Source organism: Strigops habroptila, chromosome 2, assembly GCF_004027225.2.
Source record: "Strigops habroptila isolate Jane chromosome 2, bStrHab1.2.pri, whole genome shotgun sequence".
Lineage (NCBI taxonomy): Eukaryota > Metazoa > Chordata > Aves > Psittaciformes > Psittacidae > Strigops > Strigops habroptila.
Genome location: NC_044278.2, coordinates 47,901,010 through 47,913,097, shown reverse-complemented (window position 1 = coordinate 47,913,097; position 12,088 = coordinate 47,901,010). Strand labels below are relative to the sequence as shown.

General features: G+C 39.0%; 1 long non-coding RNA gene across 2 annotated transcripts; it reads left to right on the top strand.

Moving 5' to 3' along the window:
- The first annotated feature begins 276 nt into the window (after positions 1-276).
- LOC115603170 lies at positions 277-11,013 on the top strand. Of its 2 annotated transcripts, XR_003989779.1 has the most exons (4): positions 277-338; positions 2,056-2,918; positions 9,719-9,802; positions 10,605-11,013. It is a non-coding gene; the product is annotated as an uncharacterized LOC115603170 (long non-coding RNA). The 2 variants fall into 2 exon arrangements; XR_003989780.1 differs by lacking the exons at positions 9,719-9,802; positions 10,605-11,013 and adding an exon at positions 3,488-3,968.
- Positions 11,014-12,088: the final 1,075 nt, after the last annotated feature.

The following is a 12,088-nucleotide window of genomic DNA, read 5'->3' as shown; positions in this document are numbered from 1 at the left end:
TGTTGGATCTGAAGTTAATGAAAGTATGGAAACTTGTGAGACAATCAAGCTAGATTTTTATTAGCCTGTTGTTACCTCCAAGGAGAGATCGGAGTTCCACAGAGGAGCTCTGGTCATTGTGTATTACTGAGTCCATTAAAAAAATCATGGGTTATAGGTAAAATTTGCATTCTATTTTTCTGCTTATCTGGCAACATGAGGCACAAAGTAGCTAATTTTTAACTTGCTACAATAAATAAGCTTGCTAACTAATTTTGCTTTTAATGATCCCCTTAGGCCCTCAGAAACAAGCATTTGACCTGCTGATTCTCTGTGACTGGAGAAGATAAATAATACAGGTGAGTTTAAATGGCTTAGTCATGTAGGGCTTTCTGCTATATTGTGATCCAAGCAAGCTGTCTGCAAGTCATTGTCGAGAATTTGAAACAATATTTATTTTCTTGAAAGCTAGGAATGAAGGTTTCAGCAGTTTTTCCATTTTTGGTTCCCTTTTTCTCTACATGTATTTTAAGAGTCTCTTTTCCTTCCTTTTTGTTTTCATTCTTTTCTCAGTTTCTGTACTGTGCTTCAAGGGTAACAGAATTACTTTGATATTGCTCTTCTTTTGTTAAACATGAAGTGAACAGAGTACTACTTGAATCTGAAATGACCTTTGAAGAATAACAAGCCAGTAGGTTTGAAACAGGCCTGAAAACTGTTTGGAGATGATCCAGTTTTATCACCTGAATCCTAAATACTGCTTCTTTTACAGTAGCACAAACTACAGTGCTAGAACATCACAGAATGACAATGAGGTAAAAAGTAATTGGGCCATTCTAATCTGACTGTGGTATAATTATATATGTAAAAATAAAATTTAAATATTTGCATAAAATAAAAATAGGTAAGACAATACAGTGCCTGAAACTGCCTTTGGAAAACCACTGAAGAATTTCTCTGTGTTCCCAACAAACTAAATTAAGTTACTCCCAGCAATAAAATTGGATTGATATTTTTATATCTTAGTTTGAGGCTACTTCCAGGTACAAGCCTTAGGCCTGCCTGCAAAAAAGCAAGAAGCAATAATATTTTGTAATAGCCTATTTCAGAGGCTTTTGAAGGCCTTACGAATGTTCATTTATTAATACTAGAATGTTTTTCCACAGGGTAGAAATAAAAGTTGCATTCCCTTCTTGGTAGGTCCCTTACCCACATCTCACAGTTCATGCCTAGTCTCTATATACTTCGTCTCTATAGAGGTGGGACAAATTTAAAATAGCCACTTCACCAGTAGCTTCTAGTTTGTTTCTTGGGAGGAGGGGTGGAGGCTGTGGAGTTGGGGTGGGGACAGGACAAGGGAGATTTCATCTCTGTAAGAACTTACTGGAATAACCGTGCCTGTACTAGAGATTTCAGCATTCCCAAGATTACTGCTGACCTTTAAAGCATGATCTTTTACACTAACAAACTGTTAAACTGTGCCCTGGAGTAAGCTTGGCCCCTCCAGCTAGTGCTTTCTCAAATACTTCTTGGGGGGGGGGGTGGTGTTCGTCATCTGGGGTCATTATCAATAGGCAGTTTGCATGCAAATACTGATTTGGAAGCAAAGAGATTTTACTTAATTATATGCTACTTTGCCTCGGTACAAATGAAAACGCTTGGATGTGCTTCATTTACTGATATATAAGATTGCTGTACCCTGTACATTTGCTTTTCCAATAGACTTGATGACTCCATATATCATTAGGCGCTGTCTTTTGTGGCTTCTGCTGACAGTTGGAAAAATCCCTCCTCCTCCTTCTGATTAATACTTTGCAGATTTTTGTGGTAAACAAGCCTGCACCTCATTTCTTCTTGAGCTTCACAGACAGTATATACATTCTTGACATGAACCTTAACAGTATTTCAACTGTCTCACATTTTTGCTCCTTAGTCAATAGGACGCATCTATATCTTTCCCAGGCACAAGGACCTTGTAACCATTACAGCCCTGTCTTCCGCTTTTACCTCTTTCTAGTGCTAATCGTGGCCATGATTTGACCAGGCTTAATGAATTTTATCTCTTCCTACCCACAGATAAGAAGCCTTAGTTAACCAATGATCAGAACCAATGATCACAATGCTGGAAGTCATTTAAGATCTTCTGATGAATACAAAACTGGTGTCTCAAAGAGGGACTGAGAGTCCACAACACCTCAGAGCTAAGTTGAACAGCACTTAATTAATGTTTAATGGTTTCAGTATTTGAAATTAAGCATTCTATGAAGTTTTAAATATTGATCTGGTTGACTTTTCACTGGGAAAAGAAGTTTTTTAAAATGGTACTTTTAAATGTTACAGTATTTCAGACGTGATAAGTCTGTGAATAGAGTTCTGCAGAGAGACATGTCAGATTAAACAAATGCAACTGAACTTCATCGCCAAATAAAGATCTTCTTCAAACTTTGGCACAGAAAGATTTTATAATAGTGAGTGTATATGTACTGAGAATGGGTCTTACTCCTCTGTATAGCAAGTCAGATCAAGAGCTGGCTCATGGTTTTTTTAACAGCAAGTCAGGGAAATGCAGTGTTCAGAGAACTGGCAGAAAGGGTTTGGAGTGCTAAAAGAAAGCATAAGGGGAAGGCTGGCAAATGTCAGTGATGTTCTGGAGTCTGGGAAAGCTGGTCAGGCTGTGAGATTTAGGAAGTTTTGGGGTGTTAATGTGTAGGGGAATGGGCAGAAGAGAATATTATGTGAAGATAAGTGGGATGTCAGAAGAGAGACTTGAGAAAGGCCATCGAGAAGCAGGGGGAAGAAACCCTCTCTCTCCCCCTAACCCTATTTTCAGTTGTTCCCTTGCTCTTGTGACCCTTTTCTTCTTTGTCAGGTCCCCATTATACAATATTCGTCAGCACCACCAGAACAGCAGAGGAAACAGAGGTCTGTGCAAGCAGGAGGTGAGGATTGTCTAGAACAGCATATTGTTCTATACAATTGTACATTTTAAGCAGCAGATGCCCTTTTTGCTTTTCTAACAAAGCATAAATATAAATTAATATAAATAAAATAATATAAATACATAAATAAATATTACGTCATTGCTACTAGATTACCAAGGGTACTGATACAGAATATTTGCTTGTGGAAATCATTTAACTTAACCTTTCCCAATACAGAATATTTGCTTGTGGAAATAATTTAACTTCACCTTTCCTACTGAGAAAGAAACCTTGCTGCTTTGCTAGCACTGGAGTACCCACTGGCAAAAGCTGTGCTGAGATTGTGTCCATGGATATAATGATAGAATTTATGGAGATCTGTGGAGGTTCCACAATAGCTACTCAAGAGAAATATAGGAGCAAGACAGATAAAAGAGCAGAGCGTGAATATTTTACTATTTGCTTCTCGAAGAACCCAGGAGATTTCTCTGTTACTGTCACTTTCGTCTTGGCAAGAAATGGCTTGAGGTTTTTTGTTTTTTTCTTTTTAACCATATATGTACCTTATTTTCCTTTTCCTTTGGAAGATATTCCATAAGGATGAGCAGGAAACACGAAACAAGCTTACAGACCTTGCAAAGCGAAAAATTAGAAGATTTTGAGATTTTCAAGATTTTAAAGACGATTTCAAAAAAACAGAGCCCTATTTTGATATAAATAATACATGAAGCCTGGAGTATGACTTGATGAAAATGGACCTTAAACACAAGGCAACAAGTATATACACACATGTATAGCTTTAACCTTCATCAAAATCATGACGTTCCTCAACTGATGCATTATTACGTATTGTATTCATGAGTAATTTTAATCGTTTATATGCTTCCTAGAATATTAGAGCAGAACTTCATGAGTAATTTGAAGTCAGGATACAAGACAAGATCAGAAAACAAACCTGTGTTGTACATTTAGGATCTGTTATTACTGTATCATTATGTTGAAACAAAACTGATGCGAAATTTATAATGTTTTAAAATAATTTCAGAAAGAAATATGAACTGGTATATTCTACTTCTTCAATATTTATTCCTCTCTGCTAACCCTCATAATAGAAGTGAACATTAATGTGTGGATGGTTTGAAGCATATTTGTATACATCTACTTCATATGCTTTTTTCCCATTTATAACTCTTTTTTTTTTTTCCTCCTAAAAGTTCCAGATTTTTTAGCATTTTAAAGTATCTAAAGTCTTTGCAAGACCTCATTGATGTAGAAATGGGTTTTGGACCTGTATGACCAATGCTTTCAGCTTTTGCAAAGTCAAACTTACATATTGCAAACTTATATACACGTGAATGTTTCTAGTTCCTCCTAATCTTGGTGGAAACCTTTACAGTGTGAAGCAACTGTACTCAGTTGAACAGTTGCCAAGCTGTGTGGGAATAGCCACTGTATTTTTAAGTCTGTTTTAATAACTTCTTTTGATCAGTTTTGATTAATTTTTTCTAAACAATCCATATCTCACAGCAATTGTGATATAATATTCAACACTTAAGTAGGTCTACTTTAAAATAGAAATGTTCTCTATATATGTTTCCTCCTTACAAGTCGACGGCTAGTGAAACTTGATTTGCATGCCTGTCTTTCTCTAGTGAAGAAAATACTTTACACACCAGTTTTGAATAAAATACACAACTTGTAGACCTGTCGCAAATAATAATACTATGGTGGAGTTGATTCAGCCTTCTTCAAAATATTTATGGAAAAAATATTTTTCTACTCTTTGCCAAATCCTTAATTAGAATTTCAATAATAATTCTAAATATTTATCAGTTGGAAAGAATACAGAGGCGGGTAGAAAGTATTTTCTGTGTTTTTTCCCCCAAATATTACAAAAAGCTTTAAAGAATCTTCAATAGAGAACGTCTTTGAATATGAAAAAAAATTGCTTAATTTGAATTTGGTGTATCTCTATTATTTTTGCGCATGTGTGATTATAGTGATGTTGTAGGGCTAGTTAAAAATTCCAAGTTCAGCAAAAAATATTTTTCTCATTTTTATTTCTGCTCTACTTTGTTAATTTTTTTATATTTTTGTCAGATGTCATATGAAGATTCTATGCCCATTTCTTACATAACTAGCCACATTTATAGCTGTTACACTGCGGGAACAGGAAGAGGAAGGGAAGTTTTGATTCAGTAGTAGAAGTAGTAGAAGTAGTAGATCTTTTTCAGTCCTGGTTTGTTTTCAAAGTGTGTTTCAGATCTCTTCCTTTCAGTGTGCCTGTTTTTTTTATCAAGAGGTAGTTGATTGTCCACTTGTAGATTTGTCCTGACATGGGATACTCACTTAGAAGTAAAAGCAAGAAAGTCTTCTTGGGCCTCACTGCATACGCACAGCCAGAGAAACCACAAGGCAGCTCCTAAAAGCTTCCCCTAGCAAGTTTTATCCAGAGTTGATGGGAAGTCTCTGTAATCTGAATAAATGATCTTGCCTTTGAAGCAGAAATAGTATGGTAATACTAGTAGAATGAGCACCACAGACATTGTAGCAATATCCCTACAACTTTCAAAACAGACCAGGGGCTGTCTGCTTTCAGGGAGACTTTTTTTTTAGTTTGATTTGGCACTCTAGATTTCTATACTGTCAGAAGATGGGAACATAACAACGTGAGAAAGGCTATACTGGGTCAGACCAAATCTGACAGAGATGTCTGATATTCTGCCTCTGACTAGAGCCAAAAGCAAATGCCTGTTGTTGTGAAAGTATGATGTGAAAGAGTGCAGTCTCAGATCATGAACTTTTCTTCTCGTTTTCTTCTCTTTCCTTATCTTTTGCTAGTCAAAAATGTCCATGCAGAATGGTTTTCTTCTGGAAAATGTGATTTGACAGAATTGAGACACAGCATGGCGATGTGCTGATTTAGTAGAAAATTAGAGTGGAGAATAAGCAGACAGGCTTGCAGGCTGGGCTTGAATCCTATGGCTGCCCAGACGTAGAACCAAGATGCATAAAAGACAAGCTGAAACTTTCTAAATTAGCCTGAAGCAGAATGCAGGTGCTTTAGTCTTGCAAAAGAAACTGAAATATTTGATATTTATCTTGAACTAGCCTATTTTTAAAGGGGATGAAAACAATTTTCTGGACAGACTTCATCTTTTGCCTCTGATACGTAAATGGGTGATACATAACGATTGTCTCTCCCTCCCCCTTAGCTTGGCACTGATACACTTCTTTCTCCAGTGGCGCAGTCTCTAAAGCTTATATTCTGTGAAGCAACAGCAATCCTGTTTATATACAGACTTACAATAAATATTTAATTCCAAGATTAATCCGCTGTCCTGCCTTTTTTTACTCATGCAAGCAGTAATGTGATGTTGAAGACTGGCAGTTGAGTAACTGGGGGAACCAGAAGTAAAAGCCCTAGTACTGGAGGTGAGGTGCAGTTTTCAAGGATTAATATTATGAGCTAATGTTCCTTTGGGCTTCAAGTTGGCAAAATCATGGCAGAAAGGACAAAACAGGAAAAAGAATTAAGAAATAGGTATTACAAATACTGGAAGTTCTGTAAAGACTTGAAAAAAGAAAGGAATTAAAACAGCATATGATTGTTTTCCTAGAAGTTGAGAAATTATCTAGTAGTAGGAACTAAATCTTTGTGCAAAAATTAAAATGTTTCATCATTCACTGGAAAACCCAAATTGAAGAATCCCAGTCTAAACTGTTAGGACAAAACAAGATTGCTTCCTATTCAGTAAATAACTTCCTTCAGCTTGGAGCTTCCTAACTGCAATAAACTGTAATAGAATCTTAAGGATCTGAGACCTCATCTTGAGAAGGAATCATATGTGTAACAAAGCTGGCTGGACAAGATTTTACTACATGACAGTTCCTGACAGTTTAGATTTTTATTTCTCCATGAGAAGCCACTGCTGGTTTCCCATGAGAAACCACTTCAACAGTCAGTCTATGTCAGTTTATCATTTACTACAGAAGATAAAAAAGCAAATGCAAAAAGATGTTTTCACTTACCCAGTCTTCAAAACACTTAGAATCATAGAATCATATAATCATAGAATCGTAAGGGTTGGAAAGGACCTTAAGATCATCTAGTTCCAACCCCCCTGCCATGGGCAGGGACACCTTGCCCTAAACCATGTGGCTCAAGGCTCTGTCCAACCTGGCCTTGAACACTGCCAGGGATGAAGCATCCACAACCTCCCTGGGCAACCCATTCCAGTGCTTCACCACCCTCACTGTAAAGAACTTCTTCCTTATATCTAATCTAAACTTCCTCTGTTTAAGTTTGAACCCATTACCCCTTGTCCTACCACTACAGTCCCTAAGGAAGAGTCCCTCCCCAGCATCCTTGTAGACCCCCTTCAGATACTGGAAGGCTGCTATGAGGTCACCACGCAGCCTTCTCTTCTCCAGGCTGAACAGCCCCAACTTCCTCAGCCTGTCTTCATATGGGAGGTGCTCCAGCCCTCTTATCATCCTCATGGCCCTCCTCTGGACTTGCTCCAACAGCTCCATGTCCTTTTTATGTTGAGGACACCAGAACTGTATGCAGTACTCCAAGTGGGGTCTCACAAGAGCAGAGTAGAGGGGCAGGATCACCTCCTTCGACCTGCTGGTCACGCTTCTTTTGATGCAGCCCAGGATACGGTTGGCTTTCTGGGCTGCAAGCGCACACTGCCGGTTCATGTTAAGCTTTTCGTCAACCAACACCCCCAAGTCCTTTTCTGCAGGGCTGCTCTGAATCTCTTCTCTGCCCAGCCTGTAGCAGTGCCTGGGGTTGCCCCGACCCAGGTGTAGGACCTTGCACTTGGCTTGGTTAAACTTCATAAGGTTGGCATCGGCCCACCTCACAAGCGTGTCAAGGTCCCTCTGGATGGCATCCCTTCCCTCCAGCATATCAACCGAACCACACAGCTTGGTGTCATCGGCAAACTTGCTGAGGGCGCACTCAATCCCACTGTCCATGTCACCGACAAAGATGTTGAACAGGACCGGTCCCAACACCGATCCCTGAGGGACACCACTCGTTACAGGTTTCCAACTGGACATCGAGCCATTTACCACAACTCTTTGCGTGCGGCCATCGAGCCCGTTTTTTATCCACCGAGTGGTCCATCTATCAAATTGATGTCTCTCCAATTTAGAGACAAGGATGTCATGTGGGACAGTGTCGAATGCTTTGCACAAGTCCAGGTAGATGACATCAACTGCTCTGCCGCTGTCCATCAGTTCCGTGGCTCCATCATAGAAGGCCACCAAATTGGTCAGGCAGGATTTCCCCTTAGTGAAGCCATGTTGGCTGTCACCAACCACCTCGTTGTTTTTCATGTGCCTTAGCATGTTTTCCAGGAGAAACTGTTCCAAGATTTTGCCAGGCACAGAGGTGAGACTGACTGGTCTGTAGTTCCCCGGGTCTTCCACCTTCCCCTTCTTGAAAATGGGGGTTATATTACCCTTCTTCCAGTCATTGGGAACTTCACCTGACTTCCATAATGAACATAAATGCTAGTACTTATAGTCAAAGTGTTGACATATGAACACCAAGTCATGACTGTACGATGACTTAATGTGGAAAAAGTCTAAATGGTGAAGTGTTATATTGTTGTGAAACCCATAGGAAACTTCTGGCAGTGACAAAATCTAGAATAACAGTAGCATTACAGAAAATAAGATTTATAAAGGATCTTAAGAAATCACCTAATCTGGCCCTTTACTCCATAGCAATACCTATACTACCTACAAAAATACTTTCAGACGGCCATTTTTGCTACTCATGTCACAGGAAATTCATGCTCAGGACAAACCACATACTCCAGATAGCACCTTTCTAGATACAGGAATCCTGAAACGTACTTTGTAAGCTGTCTTAGAAAACTGCAGCATTAGGAGGTGACACATACACTGAAATTTGGTAACTTGTCATAACTACAAGAATAACAAAATGATTGTTTACTGCAATTGAAACACAGATATCAAAGATGAGACTGGAAAAATAGTCATGAGTTTTCCAGGTTTCTCAGCACCAAAAGACATATTCTGTTGCTCAATTAAAGGTAGTTTAAGAGAAAATCTGTTAGAGAAGCAGAGAACATCACTATGGAGATAAGTAGGGGGCTAAAAACAGTCTAGATCATTGATGTGAAAATGTCCTGATACAAAGCATATAGTGAACAGTTTAGTTTATATAACTTGCAGTTTGAAAATTCTTTCTTTTCTCTCTGTTGATCATGCATTGTGTAAGGTGCCACTTGTTAGATGATGATTATTGCTGAGAAAGGCATGTTATGATGTGCAATAGGAGAAATTGACAAAGCTTTTTGGCTTAGCATCTTCCTTCAGATAAAATGTAAGAAGGGCAATAAGCATTTTTACAGAATAAAGTAGTGGAGGCAGTAGGAACTGTATCTGTTGACAAAGTGGAGCTAAGTGATCAAAGAGATTTCAATAGCAGCTGAATAGTGTATCATAAAGCTGTAGATCTGAAAGAGGAGCAGCTGCTGAAATATTCAGTATTCAAAAACATTGAGGTAGCATTAGAAACAATCACAGAAATTGGAAGCCATAGAGCAAAGCAGGGAAGCAACGGGGATTTGGAATACAGCTGGGAGGGAGATGGCTGGAGCTACATGGAAGTTGAGAACATTGAGGGCAATTTGGGAACAATGGGTGGCCAAGATGATGAAGAACATGCTAAGTTATTGGGTGGTAGGAAGAACTGCAGGGGTCTAATGACAAAAATTTGTCCTTTCTCAGTAGCATTATTCATTTAACAACTTTTAATGTCTTTATACTTGCAGGATAGAACAAGCTCTGGAAGAACTGGATCAGAATAGAATCACAAGTCTCCCAATGAAGAGATTACAGTTTGGACAGATGTGACTGTAAGACTGTAATGCTGTCAGCTGCTGTAACATATCAAGGCCTCAAATATTTGCTGCTTATTCTTCAAGCCAAAACCCTCGGAGACAAGTGATTAGTCTAATTCTTTAGAAATCAGTCTAAGTGATTAGAGGCACATATTAACTTTCCCTTTTTTAAGGGAGATTCTGATTAAGTATTGAAATAATGACCCAACAGAGGGGAAACAGCAAATTTATTTTATTTTTTCTCTAGAAAAGTGCAAAGCTTCAAGTGGTGCTGATACAAACTTTTGAATTCTGGTCCACTACTTTAGTCTATCAATCACAACCAAAGGAAAGATAATTGTAATCTGCATGTCAATCAGCACTATTTCTTCTGTGTGTCAGCCTCCATGACTGGTTTTAATGACTGCAGTTTCTATATTGTAGCTACAGGATAAACACTAACTTGCTGTTGGGCACGAAAGTTCTAGTGGGCTGAAAAGAACTGTCTGGGTATCCTGCTAAGCCAGCAAATAGAGGAATATATACTATGCTGCATGTGAGGGCAAGAGTTTTAATTGAGAAAAAGAGTGGGTCAAGACATTTGTGAGTGACCTAGTTCACTGTAGGTTTCACTGCTGCCAAACATACATAAAAGAAACTCTTGGCAGCACAAATTGGTTTATTGTCTTCTGCAGACCATTTTGAAAGTTCTGGTATTGTTTTGAGTCTACAGCGAAGTATGGTTTTCCTTTATTACATTATTTTGAAGCTAAATTACCATTTTCTGTCTATCAGTGCTTTTAGCTGAGGTCATATCAGCAAATTTTCTTTTTCACAGATTTGAACCCTGCAGCCTTAATGGAAGCTGAGATCTCTTGTCACAGAAGATAAAGATTTTAGAATAACCAATACTAAAAATGACAATGAAATCAGGACAGCTGGCAAAACTCAGAGTTGTAAGCAACTGAACAAAATGTAGCCTACAAAATTAGTGGTTGAAGAAGATGTATGAGCTGGAAGAAACACAGGCTCGACTTACAGATGCTATTACAAGCCTACAGTGCTCACAGTTAAACCCATTTCTGTTTAATTGCATAAGGAGAAAACACAAGGAAAAAGTGTGATTGGCCATAAACCAGTCCTCATATGCTGAGGCATTGACAATGTATCAAACACTGGAATAGATTCTGAAATTATTCTGTGGTAAGTCACAATACTTATTGCTCCTATTCTTGTGCATAAGCTGTGTCCCCTCTTTACATTGCCTCTGCAAGGATGCAGTACTTAGCAAGAAGAGTCCGTGATTTGTAGAAATATCAGAATGGGAATGCTAGCAACCCAAACTATTAACCCCCAACTCCCCAATTCAAACCATTTAGTACCCAGCTGTTGATTAAAACATCCAGTTTGGGACATACACTTGTTTTTTCTGGATTTATTATATTTTTTTAGGAGAAAGTTCCTTACAGAAATGAACTTCTACTGGAAGAATTTCTTTGCAGAAATTAGGTTTCATTGAAAATCCAGTATTAAGCTGAAAAATTAATTTGATGGGATTTTTTGAACAGCTCTAAAACTGCCGGTAGGGATGAACTATGCAACACTAGTCATGAATCATCCCACTGATAGAGTGTTATTAAACATATGCCCAAGACCTTGCTCTTGGAAGCAAGAGTTTGCTTAAGGCAGGAAAACCGAGGTGGTTCTAAAGTCACTTATCCAATTCAATTTATTTATTGTTATACTTATGAGCTAAAATAACTCTAGCTGAAAGCTAAGACCTTTTTGTCTTTGTTCAGTTTTCTGACAGTAGCTTGCACGTGAGCCTATTTCTAAGCAACAATCAAGAAAAGCAAATGTGCTAATGGTAAACGAACGGTGTATATACAGAATCGGCTGCGGGTTATTTAAGGACGGCTATGGTAGCTAAAACTAGTTAGATACCTACCTAAGTAAACATATACCTAGCTGTAGCTGTAATTGGCGATTGCTTTTTTAGGTGACGGTGTCCCCTGAACCATACACTCGCCACTACACAGGTAGCCAAACCCTTCCTAACACCTTCCGTCCGTCCATCCGTCCGTCCGTCCCTTTCTCGAAATACAAATGTGAAGCGAAGGCAGACCTCTGCCTGCCTAAGGTAAAGCCCGGCCTAACCCTGCTAAACAGGCAGGACGGCAGCTCGCTGCCCGGGAAGGGGCACGGACTGCGCTTAGGTAAGGGGGCTTGGAAGAGGAAGAGAAGGAAGACGAGGCCGGCTTTCCCCGGCTGAGCATCCCCCCCCGCGCCGTCCCCCTTAACGCCAGCGCTCAGCCGGCGACC